Consider the following 22,264-nt stretch of genomic DNA (forward strand, 5'->3'; position numbering starts at 1 on the left):
CTCCCAAGACTTAACCAGAAAGAAATTGAATCTCTGAATAGACCAATAACAGGTTCTGAAATTGAGGCAATAATTAATAACCTACCAACCATAAAAAGTCCAGGACCAGATGGATTCACAGCCGATTCTACAAGAGCTATAAAGAGGAACTGGTACCATTCCTCTGAAATTATTCCAATCAATAGAAAAAGAGGGAATTCTCCCTAACTCATTTTGTGAGGCCAGCATCATCCTGACACCAAAGCCTGGCAGAGACACAACAAAAAAAGAGAATTTTAGACCAATATCCCTGATGAACATCGATTTGAAAATCCTCAACAAAACACTGGCAAACCAAATCCAGTAGCACATCGAAAAGCTTATACACCACAATCAAGTAAGCGTCATCTCTGGGATGCAAGGCTGGTTCAACATACGCAAATCAATAAGCATAATCCACCACATAAACAGAACCAACGACAAAAACCACGTGATTATCTTAATAGATGCAGAAAAGATCTTCGACAAAATTCAACAGCCCTTCATGCTAAAAACTGTCAATAAATTAGGTATTGATGGAATGTATCTCAAAATAATAAGAGCTATTTATGATAAGCCCGCAGCCAATATCATACTGAATGGGCAAAAACTCAAAGCATTCCCTTTGAAAACCAGCAGAAAACAAGGATGCCCTCTCTCACCACTCCTATTCAACATAGTTCTAGAAGTTCTGGCCAAGGCAATCAGGCCAGATAAAGAAATCAAGGGTATTCTATTAGGAAAAGAAGAACTCAAATTGTCCCTGTTTGCATGGATCGTATATTACATGATCGTATATTTAGAAAACCCCATTGTCTCAGCCCAAAATCTCCTTAAGCTGATAAACAACTTCAGTAAAGTCTCAGGATACAAAATCAATGTGCAAAAATCACAAGCATTCCTATACACCAATAACAGACAAACAGAGAGACAAATCATGAGTGAACTCCCATTCAGAATTGCTACAAAGAGAATAATAAAATACCTAGGAATACAACTTATAAGGGATGTGAAGGACCTCTTCAAGGAGAACTATAAACCACTGCTCAACAAAATAAGAGGACACAAACAAATGGAAGAACATTCCATGCTCATGAATAGAAAGAATCAATATAGTGAAAATGGCCATATTGCCCAAAGTAATGTATAGATTCAATGCCATCCCCATCAAGCTACCAATGACTTTCTTCACAGTATTGGAAGAAACTACTTTAAAGTTCATATGGAACCTAAAAAGAGTCTGCATAGCCAAGACAATCCTAAGCAAAAAGAAAAGCTGGAGGCATCAAACTACCTGACCTCAAATTATACTACAAGCCTACAGTAACTAAAACAGCATGGTACTGGTACCAAAACAGACATATAGACCAATGGAACAGAACAGAGGCCTCAGAAATAACACCACACTTCTACAACCATCTGATCTTTGACAAACCTGACAAAAACAAGAATTAATTCAAGATGGATTAAAGACTTAAATGTCAGCTCTAAAATCATAAAAACCATAGAAGAAAACTTAGGCAATACCATTCAGGACATAGGCATGGGCAAAGACTTCATGGCTAAAACACCAAAAGCAATGGAAACAAAAGCCAAAATAGACAAATGAGATCTAATTAAACTAAAGAGCTTCTGCATAGCAAAAGAAACTACCATCAGAGTGAACAGGCAACCTACAGAATGGGAGAAAAATATGCAATATACCCATCTGACAAAGTCTAATACCCAGAATCTACAAAGAACTTAAACAAATTTAAAAGAAAAAAACAAAAAACCCTATCAAAAGGTGGTCCAAGGATATGAACAGACACTTCTCAAAATAAGACATTTATGCAGCCAACAGACACATGAAAAAATGCTCATCAACACTGGTCATCAGAGAAATGCAAATCAAAACCACAATGAGATACTATCTCATGCCAGTTAGAAGGGCAATCATTAAAAAGTCAGGAAACAACAGATGCTGGAGAGGATGCAGAGAAATAGGAATGCCTTTACACTGTTGGTGGGAGTGTAAATTAGCTCAACCATTGTGGAAGACAGTGTGGTGATTCCTCAAGGATCTAGAACTAGAAATATCATTTGACCCAGCAATCCCATTATTGCGTATATAACCAAAAGATTATAAATCATGCTACTATAAAGACACATGCACATGTATGTTTATTGTGGCACTATTCACAATAGTAAAGACTGGGAACCAACCCAAATGTCCATCAGTGACAGACTGGATTAAGAAAATATGTCACATATATACCACGGAATACTATGCAGCCATAAAAAAGGATGAATTCTTGTCCTTTGCAGGAACATGAATAATGCTGGAAACCATCATTCTCAGCAAACTATCACGAGGATAGAAACCCAAACACCACATGTTCTCACTCATAGGTGGAAACTGAACAATGAGAACACTTGGACACAGGGCAGGGAACATCACACACTGGGGCCTGTTGGGGGGTGGGTGACTAGGGGAGGGATAGTATTAGGAGAAATACCTAATGTAAATGACGAATTGATGGGTGCAGCAAACCAACATGGCACATGTATACCTATGTAACAAACCTGCACCTTGCGCACATGTACCCTAGAACTTAAAAGTATAATAAAAAATAAAAAAGATATGATGTTCCCTAGATACAGGGGACACAGGAGTGGGTGAAGGGGTCAGGCATTAGGTAGCCCAGAAAAGCAGGTACTTTAGCAGCTTTAGAACAGCAAATCCAAGGAGCCGTTAATCCAATCAGCCATTCATCCAGTCCTAGTAATTGCATTCTAAAGTCCAGAGGATTCCTTCCAATATGCCAGATACTTCAGGTAACCAAGAATTTCAAGCAAGTTAGAACTCCATGAGAAAGTCACCAATTCTGAAGACCAGATGACTGTGATTCAGGTGTTAGCAGAAGTAGTTCCTTCTGAGACCTCTCTCCTTGGCTTGTAGATAGCCGTCTTCTCCCTATTCCTTCGCAGCTTCTTTCTTCTTACATGTTTGTGTCCAAATTTCCTTTTAGTCTCCCATCTACCAGCATATCAAGATAGAAACTCCACTTCAGATATTTCTCATTCTTTCCTTAGCTCCAGGTATGAGGTAAGTTCCAGACAAGCACAGCTATTCAAAGAGTTTATATTTTTTCCAAAATTGTTGAAATATTCCAATTACCAGATCTAAGAAATTCGGGGATCCCCAAACAGGATGAATGAATACATTTAAAAATCCATGCTTAGACACAGCATGTGAAGTGCAAAATGGCAAAAAAAAAAAAAAAAAAGGGAATGGTTTTAAAAGAAATCAGAAAGACCAAAAAAAAAAAAAAAAAAAAAAAATCACGAAAACAGCATTGAGATTTAGACACAACTTCTAAACAGTGATAAGAGAAACCACAGGTGGAATATGTTTAATGTACCAAGAAAAATAATTTTCAACTTAGAATTCTATACCCAGTGAATCTATCTTTTAAGAACATAGCAAAATAAATTTCTTTTCAGGCACACAAAATTTTAGGGATTTTTACCACATAGGGTTCTTATTACTGAAAAAGTTTAAAATATTTACCTCTGACAAATATTAATAGAAATCAATCTGACATACAAGGTTTAATTGAGTAAAAGTTACAGGCAAAGACACTGCATGTATGTGGATATATCCATACATTATTGATATGATAAAACAGCAACAACAACAATAATAATACCTAATTTGTTGGCAAAAATTGGCAATCAAGACATCAAACACTTAAGAAACTTCTGAATTCTAAATTAAATTAACTACGGTACTTTACTTATGTTATTTGGAATCATGGTAAAGATACTGTTTAATTTAGAATTTGTTAAGTATGTTAAATATGTCACCTAAGATTGCTTAAGATTTTGTTATTTGCAAAAATAATATGCAGATCACAAAAGTTTCAGGCTGTTAGGAGAAAAAAACGAATTGAGAAAAATTAAAGGGGGAAGTTTTAAAAAATGTGATCTAAAGAAGGTGAGAGTGAAAAGAGGGGAAAGCAAATAAAATAACATAAAATAAAGAAGCCACACAAGTAGAAAGTTTGTAAGAAGATGCAAGCCAATCACAATATGTTAGCAATCATTATAAATGTGAACGTACTAAACTTATCAGTAAAAGAAAAGATTAGTGGAATAGTTAAGAACAATATCCAGATATTTTTGCATTCTAAAGATACATGTTAAACAACACAGAAAACTTCAGTCACAGGATGTACAAAATATTTGAGGGTTGTCATATCATAAGGGAAGCTGGAGGTATTATTTTAATATCACAGAAAAAGATGCAAATCCATAGGCTATGGGGTTTGGAAATGGAAATAAATAGAGAAAGGAAAGAAAAAGAGGCCTAACATGGATCATAATGAAAATGTGCCATCATCCAAAGATTATGAATAACTCAATCTTCTGCATTTGAAATCCTTGAGGGGAATATAGTAATATAAGGATATTAGGAGCAGAAATAGGCCGCTACATTTTACAACTTAAATGAAATGAATAAATTCTTGGAAAATACTACTCACCTGAATTGAGAAGAAATGGAAAATCTGAATAGTCATTTATAATCATTACTAAACTTAAACCAGTAGTTTAAAATGTTTTTGCAAGGAAAACAGCATAACCATATGAATTTATAGCTGAGGCTGATAAAATATTAAAGAAATACATCATTCAGATCTTGCATCATTTCTTCCTGGAAACAGAAAGATCAGAAAAATTCCTCAATCTATAATCTGAACAACAAACCCAGGCAAAGATAGTAAAATAAAGGAAAATTATAGTCCGGTATAATCTATAACAGAGATGCAAACACTCTTAATCAAATACAAGTAAAATATTTTATTAATAAAATAAAAAGTAAAATATTTGTTAAAATAATCTAACAATATGTATAAAAATATACCACAACTCACTGAGTCTACTCAGGAATGGAAATATCCTTTAGAAAATAAATGTATGTAATTTGACATATTAAACAAATTATATAGTTATCCCTATAGATATGGAAAATATATTCAGTAAACATTCATTTATGACAAAATAAACCAGGAATTGAAAAGGTCTTTATTGAAAAAGTGCATCTTAAAGTACTTACATCAGACATAATATACACAGACAGACAAACAGACATAGCACCATAAATAATGGTAAATTTTATTTTTAGACTTTTAGGTTCAGGGGTACATGTGCAGGTTTGTCATATATGTAAAGTGTGTGCTACAGGTGCATAGTGTTCACGTTATTTCATCACCCAGGTGATAAACATAGTATGCAATGGGTAGCTTTTTGATCCTCATCCTCCTCCCACTCTCCACCCACAAGTAGGCCCCAGTATCTATTGTTCCCTTCTTTGTGTGCATGTGTACTCATTATTTAGCTCCTACTTATAAGTGAGAACTTGTGGTATTTGGGTTTTTGTTCCTGCACTAGTTCACTTAGGATAATGACCTCCAGCTCCATCAGTGTTGCTGCACTTTCCTTTTTATGGCTGCATAGTATTCCATGTTGTGTCTGTACCACATGTTCTTCTTCCGGTCTACTATTGATGGGAATTTATGTTGATTCCATTTCTTTGTTATCGTGAATATGCAACTGAACGTACATGTGAGAGTGTCTTTATGGTAGAATGATTTATATTCCTTTGGGTATATAACCAATAATGGGATTGCTGGGTCAAATGGTAGCTTCATTTTAAGTTCTTTGAAAAATTGCCAAACTGTTTTCCACACTGGCTGAAACAGCATCGGTTATTTTTTGACTTTTTAATAATAGCCATTCTGACTGGTGTGAGATGATATTCATTGTGATTTTGATTTGCACTTCTCTAATAATGAGTGATGTTGTGCATTTTTTCATATGCTTGATGACCACTTGCATGTCTTCTTTTGAAAAGTTTCTGTTTGTTTCCTTTGCCCACTTTTTAATGGTTTTCTTTTATTTTTATTTGTTAAGTTGTTTAAGCTCCTTATAGATTCTTAATATTAGACCTTTGTAGGATGCATAGTTTACACATATTTTCTCCCATTCTAGATTGTCTGCTTACTCTGTTGACAGTTTCTTTTGCTATGCAGAAGCTCTTTAGTTTAATTAGGTCACATTTGTCAGTTTTTATTTTTGTTGCAATTGCTTTTGTCATCTTTGTCATGAAATATTTGCCAGGGCCTGTGTCCAGAATAATACTTCCTAGGTTTTTGACTAGTGTTTTTACAGTCTTCGATTTTACATTTAAGTCTTTAATCCACCTTGAGTTGATTTTTGCGTATGGTAAAAGAAAAGGGTTCTCTTTCAGTCTTCTGTACATGGCTAGCCAGTTATTCAGACACCATTTATTGAATAGGAAGTCCTTTCCACATTGCTTGTTTTTGTTGACTTTGTCAAAGATCAGGTGGTTGTAGATGTCTTGCCTTTTTCGGGGCTCTCTACTCTGTTCCATTGGTCTATGTGTCTGTTTTTGTACCAGTCCCATTCTGTTTTGGTTACTGTACCCTTGTAATACAGTTTGGAACTGGGTAATGTGATGCCTCCAGCTTTGATCTTTTTGCATAGTGATATAGTTTGGATATGTGTCCCTACCCAACTCTCATGTTAAAATGTAATCCCTAATGTTGGAAGCGGGGCCTGGTGGGAAGTAATTGGGCCATGGGGGAGGATTTTTCATGAATAATTTAGCACCATCCCCTTGGTGTTATCCTCAAGATAGTGAGTGACTGCTTATGAGACCTGGTTATTTAAAAGTGCATGGCACTTCCTCCTTCTCTCTCTTGCTCCTGCTTTTGCCATGTGGAGTACATGCTTCCACTTTGTCTTTCTCCATCAGTAAAAGCTCGCTGAGACCTCCTCAGAAGCAGCTGCTGCCATGCTTCCTTTTCAGCCTGCAGAGCCATGAGCCAGTTAAACCTCTTTTCCTATAAATTACCAAGTTTCAGGTACTTATCTATAGTGATGCAAGAATGACATAATATACTTAGTATTGCTGTGGCTACCTGGGCTTTTTTCAGGTTCCATATGAATTTTAGAATAGATTTTTCTAATTCTATGATATGGTCTGGCTGTGTCCCCACTAGAATCTCATCTTGAATTGTAACTCCCATAATGCCCATGTGTCATAGGAGGGACGTGGTAGGAGGTAATTGAATCATGGGAGCAGGTGTTTCCCATGCTGTTCTTGTGACAGTGAATAAGTTTCATGAGATCTGATTGTTTTATGAAAGGCAGTGCCCCTGCACATACTCTCTTGCCTGCCACCATGCAAGATGTACCTTTGCTCCTCCTTCACATTCTGCCATAATTTTGAGGTTTCCCCCATGATGTGGAACTGTCAGTTCCTTAAACCTCTTTTTCTTTATAAATTACCCAGTCTTGGGTATTTCTTCATAGCAGTATGAAAATGGACTAATATGGTAAATTGGTACTGGTAGAGTGGGTTACTGCTGTAAGCATACCTGAAAATGTGGAAGTGGCTTCAGAACTGGGTAGCAGGTTCAGAAGAAGACAGGAAGATATGGGAAAGTTTGGAACTTCTAAGAGACTTATTGAATGGCTTGGACCAAATGCTGATAGTGATATGGACAATGAAGCCCAGGTTGAGGTGGTCTCAGATGGAGATGAGGAACTTGAATAAAGGTGAATTTTGCTGTTTCAGCAAAGAGACATGGTATTTTTCCCTTGCACTAGAGATCTATGGAACTTTGAACTTGAGAGAGATAATCTAGGATATCTGGCAGAAGAAATTTCTAAGCAGCAAAGTATTCAAGAGGTGACTTGGGTGCTGTTGAAAGCATTCAGATCTATGTATTCACAAAGATGTGGTTTGGAATTGGAGCTTATATTTAAAAGTGAAGCAGGGCATAAAAGTTCAGAAAATTTGCAGCCTGACAATGCAATAGAAAAAAAAAACCTATTTTCGAAAAAGAAATTCAAGCTAACTACAGAAATTTGCGTAATTAAGGAAGAACCAAATGTTAATTGCCAAGACAATGGGGAAAATATCTCTGGGACATGTCAGAGACCTTCATGGCAGCCTCTCCCATCACAGGTCGAGGCCTAGGAGGGAAAAATGGTTTTGTGGGCCTGGTCCAGGACCCCCGTGCAGTGTGCAGCCTAGAGACTTGGTACCTTGTGTCCTAACTGCTCCAGCTATGACTAAAAGGGGCCAAGGTACAGCTCAGGTCATGGCTTCAGAGGATGCAAGCCACAAGCCTTGGTGGCTTTCACATGATGTTGGTCCTGGGGTTGCAGAGAAGACAAGAATCAAGCTTTAGGAACCTCTGCCTAGATTACAGAGGTTGTATAGAAACACCCGAATGCTGCACTGCTGGGGCAGAGCCCTCATGGAGTACCTCTGCTATGGGAATGTAGAAGGGAAATGTGGGGTCTGGAGCACCCACACAGAGTCCCCACTGGGGCCCTGCCTAGTAGAGCTGTGAGAAGAGGGCCAACGTCCTCCAGACTCCAGAATGGTAGGTCTACTGTACCATGTACCTGGAAAAGCCACAGACACTCAACACCAGCCTGTGTAACACCAGCTACCAGCCAAAAGGGGAGCTATACCCTACAAAGCCACAGAGGTGGAGCTGCCCAAGGCCATGGGAGCCCACCTCTTGCATCAGCATGCCCTGGATATGAGACATGAAGTCAAAGGAGATCATTATGGAACTTTAAGCTTTAATAACTTGCCCTATTGGATTCTGAATTTTCATGGAGCCTGTAGCCCATTTGTTTTGGCCAATTTCTCACGTTTGGAATGGCTGATTTACCCAATGCTTGTACCCACATTGTATCTAGGAAGTAGCTACCTTGTTTTTGAATTTACAGGCTCATAGGTGGAAAGGAATTGCATTTTCTCAAATGAGACTTTGGACATGGATTTTGAGTTAATGCTGGAATGAGTTAAGAGTTTGAGGGACTGTTGCAAAGGCAGGACTGTGTTTTGAAATGTGAGGACATGAGATTTGGGGGCCAGGAGTAGAATGATAGAGTTTGGTTTGTCTCCACCCAAATTTCATCTTAAATTGTAGTTTCCATAATCCCCACATATTGTGGGAGGGACCTGGTAGGAGGTTATTGAATCATGGGGGCAGTTAACTCCATGCTGTTCTCATCGTAGTGAGTGAGCTCTCATGAGAGCTGATGGTTTCATAAGGAGCTTTTCCCTCACTTCACTCTGCACTTCTCCTTGCTGTCACCATGTGAAAAAGGATATGTGAAAAAGGATATCAGCAGCATGAAAACAGACTAATATATCCTATGTATAAGGATGTATTAGTGTGTATTAATGTACACACTAATACATCCCACTGTGTTGTTAGCTGGTTATTACACAGACTTGATTATGTAGTTGCTTTATAGTGTCAATGGTCTATGTCCTTAAGTGGTTTTTTTATGTGTGGTGGTGGCTGTAACAGTCTTTGGTTTCCATATTTAGCACTCCCTTAAAGACACCTTATAAGGCAGGTCTCGTGGTAAATTTCCTTAGCATTTGCTTGTCTGAAAAGGATCTTATTTCTCTATCACTTACGAAGCTTAGTTTGGCTAGATATGAAATTCTTGGTTGGAATTTCTTTCCTTAAGAATACTGAATATAGGTCCCCAAATGCTTCTTGCTTTTAGAGTTTCTGCTGAAAGTTTGTACTGTTTGCTTAATTGTGTTCCCTTTGTAGGTAACCTGCCCCTTTTCTTTCATGTTGACCCTGGAGAATCTGATAATTATGTGTAATGGGAAAGGTCATCTTTTTGTGGTATCTCACAGGCGTTATTCACAATTCCAGAATTTGAATGTTGGCCTAGTCTCTAGTGAGGTTGGGGGAATTTTCATAAGACAGTATCCTCAAATATGTTTTCCAAGTTGCTTGCTTTCTCTCCCTCCCTTTAGAGACATCAATGAGTCACAGACTTGTTTTCCTCATATAATCCCATATTTCCCAGAGGTTTTGCTCATTTCTTTTTATTATTTTTCCTTATTTTCATTTGACTGTGTTGATTCCAAGAACCAGTCTTTGAGCTCTGACATTCTTTCCTCACTTTGGTCCAATCTGCTGTTAATACTTGCAATTGTGTTATGAAATTCTTGTAGTGAGTTTTTCAGCCCCCTTGGATCAGTTTTGTTCTTTCTTAAAATGGCTATTTCATCTTTCATTCTTTGTATTGTTTTATTGGATTCCTTAGATTCCTTGGATTGGGTTTCAACTTTCTCCTGAATCTTGATGATCTTTATTCCTATCCAGGTTCTGAACTCTGTCTGTCATTTCAGCCATTTCAGCTTGGTTAACAACCATTGCTGGGGAACTTGGGTGTTCATTTGGAAATAAGAAGGCACTCTGGCTTTTTGAGTTGTCAGAGTTCTTGTGCTGGTTCTTTCTCATCTGCGTAAGTTGATATTCCTTTAATCTTTGAAGTTGCTGTCCTTTGGATGAGGTTTTTTCCTTTTATATTTGATACCTTGAGGGTTTGATTGTTGTATAAGGTGGGCTCACCTGACTGGTTTTGTTACTGGGAGATTTCAGGAGACCAAGGCTCAGCTTATCACTCCTGGGTTGTGTGCTATAGCCCTGAAGGGCTGTTTCTAGGCCCATTGCTTTGTTCTGTGACCCCTTGAGGTTAGAAACCTGCTACATTTTGGGGCTGAAGTGTTCCAAGTCTGCTGGCATCAACATTCAATGAGGAGTGCCTACCACAGTGCTTCACTGAGGCAATAGCAGTGGTATCCTTACCTGAAACTGCATACCAGCAGAAGCCATGGCATGGTGAGCTACATGTGCATTGGCAGGGGTGGGGCATGGGTGAGGGTGGGAGGCCAGCATCTATGCACATGCTCACACTGGCAACAGTGGTGCAGAAAGGTGTCCACACATTGGTGGGGGTGGGGTGCCCATGGGGGTTTGGCAGCATTATCCATACAAGCACATTTGTGGCAGTGGCAGTGGAGCAATTAGTGTGTGCATGCATTCTAGTGGAGGAGAAGAGGCAAAGTCCACCTGCATGTGCCAGCAAAACAGTGTCCGGGGCAGGCATTGGTGAGTGTGCATCTGCAAAGTGGTTGGGGGAGGTTGCAATGGGGAGAGGCTGCAGATGGGTAGTTGCATGTCAGGGGGTGCTGATAGTCAGGCACAGTCTCCCAGTGAAGGAGCTATGATGGCCTCAGGAGCACCCTGGTTGGGCATTCAAGGCTGTTCTGCAAGTGGCTACAGCAAGGCTGGGGCTCCAGAAAAGGCCAGGAGACAGTGGGGCACTGAGATCAGACTGCCCCCATCCTAATGGAAAATATTGAAAACATTCCCTTTAAAATGCCTTCAGGGTAGGTCCAAGTGCAGTGGTGTTTACAATTAATTGCTTACAACCAGTTACAGATTTCTTGCTCCTTCTCCACTGCCACTGGTTTTCCTGACTAATATTTATTTTATTTTTTGAACTGACAAATATTAATTATACACATTAATGGCATACATAGTAATGTTCAACACACATGATGTTTAGTGATCAGATTGGGGTAATTAACATATTCATTATCTTGAACATTTATCATTTCTTTTTGCTAGGAACATTCAATGTCTTCTTTCTAGCCATTTAAAATTATATATTATTATTAACTATACTCATCCTATAGTGGTACAGAACCTTAGAACTTATTCCTCCTATCTAGCTATAGATGTTGCATTCTTCAACAAATGTCTCCTGAACTCCCATTTCTCTCTACGGTTCCTGGTCTCTAGTAGCCTCTGTTCTGCTTGTTACTTTTATAACATCAACTATTTTTAGTATCTGCCTATGAGTGAGAACATGCAGTGTTTAACTTTTTATTCCTGGCTTCTTTCTTTTCTTTTTTTTTTCTTACGTGAAAGCAAGTTCATTAAAGGAATAAACAATGACTACTCCATAAGCAGACGGCAGCATAGGCTGCTCATTGGCTATTTTATGGTTATTTCTTGATTATATGCTAAACAAGGGGTGGAGTGTTCACGAATTTTCCAGGAAAGGGGTGGGCAATTCCCAAAGTTGAGAGTTCCTCTCCTTTTTAGACCACATGGGGCAACCTCTGGATGTTGCCATGGCATCTGTAAACTGTCATGGTGCTTGTAGGAGTGTCTTTAAGCATGCTTATGCCTTATAATTAGCATATAATGAGCAGTGAGGACGACCAGAAATCACTTCTTGTCACCATCTTGGTTTTGGTCGATTTTGGCCAACGTGGGGGCATGGTGGGTTTTGGCCAACAGGGGCAGCTGATAGAACTGTTTCTCAGGTCTGGTATATGGCTACACAGCTTCTCAGTTGGTCTAGGTGCATATCTGCTGTGAGTGGCCTAGTGGGACTATTTCTCCAGCATGAGATGTGGGCGCAAAACTGCTTGGTTGACTTAGGGGTGTGTATGCCAGGGGCAGCCTGCAGGGCTGCTTCTCAGGAGTGGGCTATAGATGCAAAGCTGCTTGGCTGGCCTGGGGTTATATCTGTGGGGGGTGGCCCACGGGGCTAGTTTTCGGCTTGGAGCATAGGTGTATTCGTTCATTTCCACGCTGCTGATAAAGACATACCTAAAACTGGGAACAAAAAGAGGTTCAATTGGACTTACAGTTCCATATAGCTGGGGAGGCCTCAGAATTATGGTGGGAGGTAAAAGGCACATCTTACATGGCAGCAGCAAGAGAAAAATGAGGAAGAAGCAAGAGCAGAAACCCCTGATAAATCCATCAGATCTTATGCAACTTATTCACTATCAGAAGAATGACACAGGAAAGGACCAGCACCCATGATTCAATTACCCCACTCCCTCTGCCCCGCTGGGTCCCTCCCACAACATGTGAGAATTCTGGGAGATAAAATTCAAATTGAGATTTGGGTGGGGACACAGCCAAAGCATATCAATGGGCAGACAGCTGCTTGACTGGCCTGGGGGCCTGCCCACCGGGGGAAGCCTGCAGAGGTCTCTCTCAGTCCCGGGGCACGGGTACACAGCTGCTCAGCTGGCCTGGGATGTTTATGCTAGGGCCAACCCATAGAGGTTTTTCTCAGGCTCTGGCTGCAGGTGCAGGGCCATTGGGAGGTTAAGGGCTCGTCTGCCATGGGGTGGGGCCCTCAGGGTTGTTACTCAGGTTCTTGAATCAGGTACGTGGCCGCTTTGCTGGCCTGGGAGCACGTCAGCTGCTCGGAGGCTTAAAGGCCTCTCCCGCTTGGTGGGAAGAGTACGTAGCAGTTTGACCAGCTTAAGGGCAGGTTCTCGGTGGGAATATCACATTGTTTCTCTGACTGGAAGTTAGGGTAACAGGAGTTGACTTCCCTCCTGCCTAGGACCAACATCACAACCAATCCTGGGCTTAGGTTCCATACTACTGGGGTTGTGGTGTTCAGCCACTGACGTGCGCTTGGCGGAACAAAAATGGAGCCTCAATGCTGGGGAATTACAGTGGCCACTGGCCTCCAGAGGAGGGCGCACTTCAGAGGTGGTTCCATTCTCAAGATGGCACCGTGCTGAAACAAGTTACCTCACAGGGAGTGGATGGGGTGTGAGGAGTACACACCCTGTGCTCCCAATCCAGGGCAATGCAGTGGCATGAAAACCTGGAAGTTCTCCAACCTGGGAGATTGTGGGAGTCTCCTGTTACAAGGACTATAGGTGTTTGTTATGGCAATGGAGGCTGTGGAATTCTTCTGCCTACCTTTTCCCCTCAACAAGAATCCATTCTGACTCCAATCAGGTCTTATCCAGGCTAGAGGAGATGGGGCTGCAGAGGTGAGTCACCTCCACACTCCCCTCTTGGATCTCCAGTCACCATCGGTACCTCTCCACTCCCCCACTGCACTCCAGCACTCTCCCCAGTCAAATCTTAGCTGTGTATCTTCTGCCTGAGTCCTTTGTTTTTGAGAGGATAAATGCCAGGCATCTCTAATCTCCCATCTTGCTGGTGTTTTCCTGTACTATTTTTTAAAACATAAACAAGATCATGTCCTTCATCAACTCAAAACCCTCCAGTATATGCACATTTTATAGAGAATAAAGTCCAAATTCTTTACTAGGCCTACAAAGCCCTACATCACCTGGTTCCTGACAACTTCTCAGATGCCAGGTTCTCTCACTTTCCTGTCATGATGCTCCTACCAAATCACCTCTCCGCAATTCTACAAACATACAAACCAAGCTCCTCCCAAAGCAAGAATTGAAATGTTCTTTTGTCTGATTTCACCCTGGCTCACTCCTTCACTTAATCTATATCTCCACTTATACATTACCACATATGGGAGGCATTTGCTGTCTAGCTAAAATAACACCCCTGGGAAATTCTGTCCCCTTACTCACTTTATTTTATTACCCCTTATCACCAAACATATACCCACAGACATATACATACATATTTATAAACATATATATACACACACACACATGCATATGTGTGTGTGTGTAAAATCTTTACCAGCCAGACTGTAAAATTGTAAGTTTCAACCAGGCTATAAACTCCATGAGAGCAAAGACTGTTGTAGTGACTGTGCTGTACCCATGACTTAGGACAATGTTTGGCATATAGGAGGAGCTCAATGACTATATTTTTAACATAAATGAATGTATACTAAAAATTATATAATTCTGATGAGTTTATATACACAGATATTTAATAGACCAAAACAAAGTTCAAGACATAACAAAAAAAGGGTATCTCTCAAAGCTCAGAAATTAGATTGATGGATGTAAAATAATTTACATAGTGAGTAGGATTAGTAATTTTGATATGATGAAATTGGCTCTGATTCTCACCCAAGAACCAGGTGCCATGAGCAGGAACTGACAGATCTCAGCTGCATGCCAATGCCTCTTTTCACCCACTTGTCTCTGATACCAGAAAAAGACTGTGCATCATCTCTGACTACTGTCCCATAAGATTATCCTCCTTGTCATAGGACTGTCTGAACTTATGAAATTAGTGAAACCACAGGATGGAATTATAAACCAGATTGGTTAAATGAGTTAATCAGAATTAATCATTAGGGCAAGAGGTCTGACATTTTTCATCCTTCATTAAAGATTCTAACAATGTGTTCCAATACAAAAAGACAAGATCTGCTTAAAGACTGGTAGAACTATATTGATACCTTTGAGTTTGTCAGGAAGCATCAGAGTAGAAATAACTAAGGCAATTCATGTCTGAGTATTTATCTGCCAGAGACTCACTGTTTTAACACAGTTACAGAAAATCAGTTTTTTGAAAAAGAAAAAGGTCAAAGAATCCACATGCATTTGTGAACTGAAGTGATAAATCATTACAGTCACTAAGAGAAGTATATGAAGAGGAAGGTAAATTATGATGCATTAGAAAGAGCACTGTATTTAAAAATGGGAGACATAGACATCGTTTCCAATTCTGTTTTCTTATCTGATTTTCTCGGCAATGTTGGACAAAACTGACTCTCAATTACCTCATTAAAAACAAAAGTTTATATTAGATATATGATCCTTCAGAAAGGAAAAATGATACCAGAATAATAATAATTATTATTATTATTTTGAGAAAGAGTCTCACTCTGTCACCCAGGCTGGAGTGCAGTGGTGCGATCTCAGCTCACTGCAACCTCCACCTCCCTAGTTCAAGTGATTCTGCCTCAGCCTCCTGAGTAGCTGGGATTACAGGCACCCATCACCACACCCGGCTAATTTTTGTATTTTTAGTAGAGATGGGATTTTGCCATATTGGCCAGGCTGGTCTCGAACTCCTGACCTCAGGTGATCCCCCTGCCTAGGCCTCCCAAAGTGCTGGGATTATAGGCGTGAGTCATTGCACCCAGCCGGATGCCAGAATTATTTGGAGGACTTCATCAAACTACTTATGTCACTCTGTAGCCTCCCAATCCTTCACCTGAATTCTGAACTACTACTACTTTGGGAACCACTCCAGTGGTTACCTTTAACAGTTGGTTGTTTTCCTCAGGCGTGTTGAGTAGGGGGAAAATGGTTGAGAACCACAAGAAAATGGTCCTTTCCATTACTAAAATCTGACTCATTATATATAAACAAACCACAGAGAAATCTGTAGAATGTGCAAAATCATCAAGAAGATATCCATCTGAAAAAGATGATCATAAGTGTTCCTCTGAAAATTGTCCACAGTTGTCAGTTATCTTCCTGGATTATACTCCAGTTACAAGTATTTCCTTATATTCCATGTAACCATTATTTCTGCTGTAATTTAAAATCTCTGTTGTCTCATAAAACAAAACATGCACTTAAAATACTCAAAAACTTCTTTTTATTTCACTTGAAACATTTAACAATTCTATATTCTCTTCCCTCTTCTGATAATAATAATAATAAAAACAACAATTTTAGGTAGCAGTTTATTTGTTCATGATTCCAATAATGTGTCTATTTGATTTCTAGACTTCTTGCATACTTTAATAGTGGTGAAGTTGTGGTGTGCAGTAAGTAGTATGTGATCTGGAGAGAAATTCTGGTGGTGTGTGCAATTTTGTGTCTAAAAGACCTATTTATGACGAGTTTTGGTTGTATTTTTAATATGATTTTTACAAAATTTTTAGAATGCAAGACTGCAGGTGATCATATGAAATTTTTAATATCTTTTTAAAAAACAAAAAATGTTTTCAATTACAGTTAACACAAGATAGCTAATAATCACAAAATCTGCATGCTAGGGGTTCCAACAGGCAGGAAAACTCCTCCAAACATGGGCATTACTAACAGTCACCTTATTGAGTTGTTTGGAAGACAAGTATCTTCCTTGCTTTTTGTTGATATTTTTGTCTCTGGTTTGAGATATCCATTAATAGAATCATCTATTCGGATTATTGAATCCAAAAGATCACTGTTACCTTAGGCACATATTACATGAGATTTGCAAATTCCAGGATATACCTACTATTATTCATGCAACACAGCTTAGTTTTGTCAATTTGCTAATCGCACTCTTGAAAAACAAAAAGAATACTAAGGAAATTACCCTCATCAGACCTTGCGGGAAGTCAGGGACCCTGAATGGAGGGACCAGCTGAAGCTGCGGCAGAAAAACATAAATTGTGAAGATTTCATGAACATTTATTAGTTCCCCAAATTAATACTTGCATAATTTCTTACACCTGTCTTTACTGTACTCTCTGAACATAAATTGTGAAGATTTCATGGACACTTATCACTTCCCCAATCCACACCCTTGTGTTTTCCTATGCCTGTCTTTACTTTAATCTCTTAATCCGGTCATCTTCTTCGTAAGCTGAGGAGGATGAATGTCGCCTCAGGACCCTGTGATTGTATCAACTGCACAAATTGTTTGTAGAGCATGTGTGTTTGAACAATATGAAATCTGGGCATCTTAAAAAAAGAACAGGATAACAGCGATGTTCAGGGTAGGAGAGGTAACTTTGAACTGGCTGCCAGTGAGCCGGATGGAACAGAGCTATATTCCTCCTCTTTCATAAGCAAATAGGAGAAATATCGCTGAATTCTTTTTCTCAGCAGGGAACATCCCTGAGAAAGAGAATGCGCCCTGAAGGCAGGCTTATAGACGGCCCCTTTTTAAGGTGTTTTTTTTTTTTTTTTTTTTTGAGACGGAGTCTCGCTCTGTCGCCCAGGCTGGAGTGCAGTGGCGGGATCTCAGCTCACTGCAAGCTTCGCCTCCCGGGTTTACACCATTCTCCTGCCTCAGCCTCCCGAGTAGCTGGGACTACAGGCGCCCGCCACCTCGCCCGGCTAGTTTTTTGTGTTTTTTAGTAGAGACGGGGTTTCACCGTGTTAGCCAGGATGGTCTCAATCTCCTGACCTCGTGATCCACCCGTCTGGGCCTCCCAAAGTGCTGGGATTACAGGCGTGAGCCACCGAGCCCGGCCAGCAGGTGTCTCTTTTTTTATGGTTGAAGCCCAAGGGATGAAATAAGACCCTGTCTCCTGTAGCGCTCCCAGGCTTATTAGGTGGAGGAAAATACCCACCTAATAAACTGTGGTCAGACAGGTTATCTGCTCTCAAACCCTGTTTCCTGATAAGATGTTATCAATAACAATGCATGCCTGAAACTTCATTAGCAATTTTAATTTCACTTCATCCGGTGGTCCTGTGATCTCACCCTGCCTCCATTTGCTTTGTGATATTTTATTACCTTGTGAAGTCTGTGATCTCTGTGACTCACACCCTATTCGTGCACTCCCTCCCCTTTTGAAAATCGCTAATAAAAACTTGCTGGTTTTACGGCTGGGGGAACATCACAGATCCTGCCACATGTGATGTCTTCCCCGGACACCCAGCTTTAAATTTCTCTCTCTTGTGCTCTTTCGCTTTATTTCTCAACCCAGCGAAGACACTTAGGAAATAGAAAAGAACCCACGTTAAACATCGTGAGTGGGTTCTCCTGATAATGAGAGAAGTGTCATTGAGAGAGATATTTGGGGTATAGGATACAGTCCAAGGAGTCTAAACCTGAAGTTTAGATTCTGAGCATCCTACTTGTAATGTGAATGGGGTTACCAGATAAAATACAGGACATCTATTTAAATTTGAATTCCAGATAAACAACAAATATGGCGATTTGAGACATACTTATATATTTAAAAATTCATTGTTTATTTGAAATTCAAATTTAATGGGAAGATTTATATTATTATAATTATTTGCTAAATCTGGCAACTATATAATGAAGGCAATATAACTTTGCTGTAATTGACTTGAGAAAAGCACCATTGTCTTCTTGTCTTTGGATATTTTTCTTGTCTGTTTCTACAGCTAAAGGGATCAAAACTGCAGAATTTTACCTGGGTCACGGAAATGTTTTGCTTTTTGTCTGGAGAAATTCATTGACATTATTATGCTCTCCATACATCAGTTATTCCACTGAGTGCATAGTATATTGCAATGTATTACACCTGGCCCTAAAGATATAAAGAATATAAGAAAATTATTTCATTATTAAACTTACATTCTTATAGTACATCTAGGACATGCATGCAAACTAGTAATGACATAACAGAGAACACGATAAGTGTCATTAAGGGGGAACTGAAAAATTCTGAAGGGTTTCAGAAGAAGAAAAACAGTATTTCCAGATTGTGTGATGGAAAGGTTAAAAGTTACATGGAGGCATAAGAAGGGACTTCTGTTTTCTGTCAATATGGCACAGTAGATATTGTCCAACCACGGAACCCCTAGAAATGCTGAATAAAATCTGGAAAACAAGCTTTCATAGGTATAGTTTAGCGCATTGGGGATGGGGGAACTCCCCCATGAGTTGCTAAAAGGGTGAGTGACAGAATAGAGAATAGAAACAAAGCACTAATAACCTGTGTGGTACACTAAAACCTAATCATCACTCTTCATGAACGATTTATTGACTTCAATGAACTAATGGTTTGTATTTTAAAGTGCAGATAGAAACTAAGAGACAAAATCTTGGACCTACTTGTAGCCGCACTCAGGGATGGCCGTACCCTTAATAAAAGGATGGTAGGAAAGAAATTGGTCTGTCGGTGAACACAGACAGTAGAGATAATTCCATCTCCACAAACAGAAGGCACAATATAAGATGGCTGAAATAATTTCTGCTTTTGAGTAGGATGTAGAAAGATTTAAAAATATATCCACCAAAAAATAATAAATAATAAACATATACAGACATATGTCCCTTAAAAACAGAGAGCTGTTCTGAGAAATGCACCGTTAGGTGATTTTACTGCTGTGCAAACTTAGATGATATAGTCTACTACATATGTAGACTATATAAAAGGTATATATAAAAAGGTATAGACTTTTACTCCTAGACTACAAAGCTATACAACCTGTACAGCATGTTACTGTACTGAATACCGTAGGCTATTTTAACACAATAAGTACTTGTGTATCTAAACATACTGAAACATGGAAATGTTACAGTAAAAATACAATAGAAAAGATAAAAAATGGTACACCTATATAGGGCAATTACCTTAAATGGAGCTTGCAAGACCGGAAATTGCTCTGGGTAAATCAGTGCGTGAGTGATGAGTGAATGTGAAGGCCTAGGATATTACTGTACTCTACTGCTATAGACTTACAAACACTGTACTTAGTGTAAGTACAGTGTACTGTACTGTACACTGTAAGTACAGTGTACTGTACTGTACACTGTACTTAGGCTACACTAATTTATAAAAAAAATTTCTCTTCAATAACATTTTTACTTCATAAAATTTTTAATTTTTAAACTTTTTGACTGTTTTGAAGTAACAATTAGCTTAAAACAGAAACGCATTAAACAGGTGTACAAAAATTCAGCTATCCTTTTTATCCTTTTTATAAATAAAAATGTATTCTGTGTTTATTCTATAAACTTTATTGGATTTAAAGTTGTTTTTTTTTTTTTTGAGACGGAGTCTTGCTCTGTCGCTAAAGTTTTTTTATTTTTATTTTTTAAAGATTTTGTTGAAAACTAAGACCCAAACATACACATTAGCCTAGGCCTACACAGGGTCAGGATCAATATCACTGTCTTCTGCTTCCACATCTGTGCCACAGGAAGGTTTTCAAGGACTGTAACACGCATGGAGCTGTCATCTCCTAGGATAACAATGCCTTCTTCTATAAGACCTCCTGAAGGACCTGCCTGAGGCTGTTTTACAGTTACCTTTTTTTATATAAGTAGAAGAAATACACTTTAAAAATAATGATAAAAACTATAGTATAGTAAATACATATATCTGTAACATCATTGTTTATTATCTTTATCAAGTGTTATGTACTATACATAATTGTATACAATATACTTTTATATGACTAGCAGCACAATAGGTTTGTTTACACCACCATCGCCACAAACATGTAAGTGACGTGTTGCACTATGATGTTATGATAGTTACTGTGTTACCAGGTAATAGGAGAAAATTTTCAGATCCATTATAATCTTATGGGACCATCATTGTATATGCTATCCATTGTTGACCAAAACATGGCTATGCAGTGCATGACTGTACATGATATTCTACAGAGGATCAACAGGTATGGATGCCTGGAAGCCTTGAGGAGCTAAATCTCAGCAAGAAATGAACCTTACATGAAGGAGAAGCAAGTCAAGACAGCTTCCATGCCTAGGGGTACGTATCTTGCCTATGTACTGTTGGGCAGCAAGTGACCTGTCATAGATTGAAAGACTTTGCAGGAATGAGGAGAAACCAGCCTAACTAGAATCTGTGTGGACTGGCAAAGAGGACTGAAATTTGGAAGAGTCCTAGATGCAAAAACTAATCAATGTGCCTGACAATATCTCCCACAACTTCCTGAACTTTGAGGAGAGAAGTGTCAGTAAAATAAAGGTATGGAACCAAATTTATGCAGTCTTACGCATTTTGGGGTGCAAAGCTTCCAGAATCCTGCTAGAAAGGAATTCAATGGTAGAACAAAACTATTAAAAGCTGTAGCCCAAAGCAACTCAATATGACCCCAGTGGAATTTGAATGATGAGCCCCTTACCCTAGCCACTAGGCCTGCCCACTATGAGATACAAACACTCTGTTTAGAGTTAGATAGAAAGTATGAGATATATTAAGAAACAGGAAAATGTGATAAATACTCAAGAATGAAAGTCAATAGAGACAAACTCACAGATCATCCAGATTCTTTAATTAGGAAGTATTACATTGAAATAAGTATCATAAATATGCTAACGGATTTTGCAAAAAAGATGGATATAATGAATGAAGATAAATGGAGTTTCAGAAGAAAAATAGATACCTTTCAGAAAAATAAACAAATGAGAATCTAGAAATCAAAACTAAAATATCTGAAAAAAAGTTTTTTAATTTTCAGCGACTAGGAATACAATAAAAATTCTTCAACCTGGAGAAAGAAATCTACAATAAACCTATAGTTACTTAAGTAAAATATGAAAGCCTTACACCTAAGCTGTGAAACAAAGCAAAGATGCCCTTTCTCAATACTTCGACTCAAAATTTTGCTGGAATCTAAACAACAAGATACTAGAATGAATACATAAATTTAGCAAAGTCACAGTCTACAAAGTCAATATAAAAAATATATCCTATGTCTCTATATTAACAAGAAGCAATTGTGAAAAGACAATTAAAAAACACTTATATTAGCGGCCGGGCGCGGTGGCTCAAGCCTGTAATCCCAGCACTTTGGGAGGCCGAGGCGGGTGGATCACGAGGTCAGGAGATCGAGACCATCCTAGCTAACATGGTGAAACCGCGTCTCTACTAAAAATACAAAAAACTAGCCGGGCGTGGTGGCGGGCGCCTGTAGTCCCAGCTACTCTGAGGCTGAGGCAGGAGAATG

The sequence above is a fragment of the Mandrillus leucophaeus genome, unplaced genomic scaffold (genome assembly GCF_000951045.1).
Source record: "Mandrillus leucophaeus isolate KB7577 unplaced genomic scaffold, Mleu.le_1.0 Scaffold682, whole genome shotgun sequence".
Taxonomy (NCBI): domain Eukaryota; kingdom Metazoa; phylum Chordata; class Mammalia; order Primates; family Cercopithecidae; genus Mandrillus; species Mandrillus leucophaeus.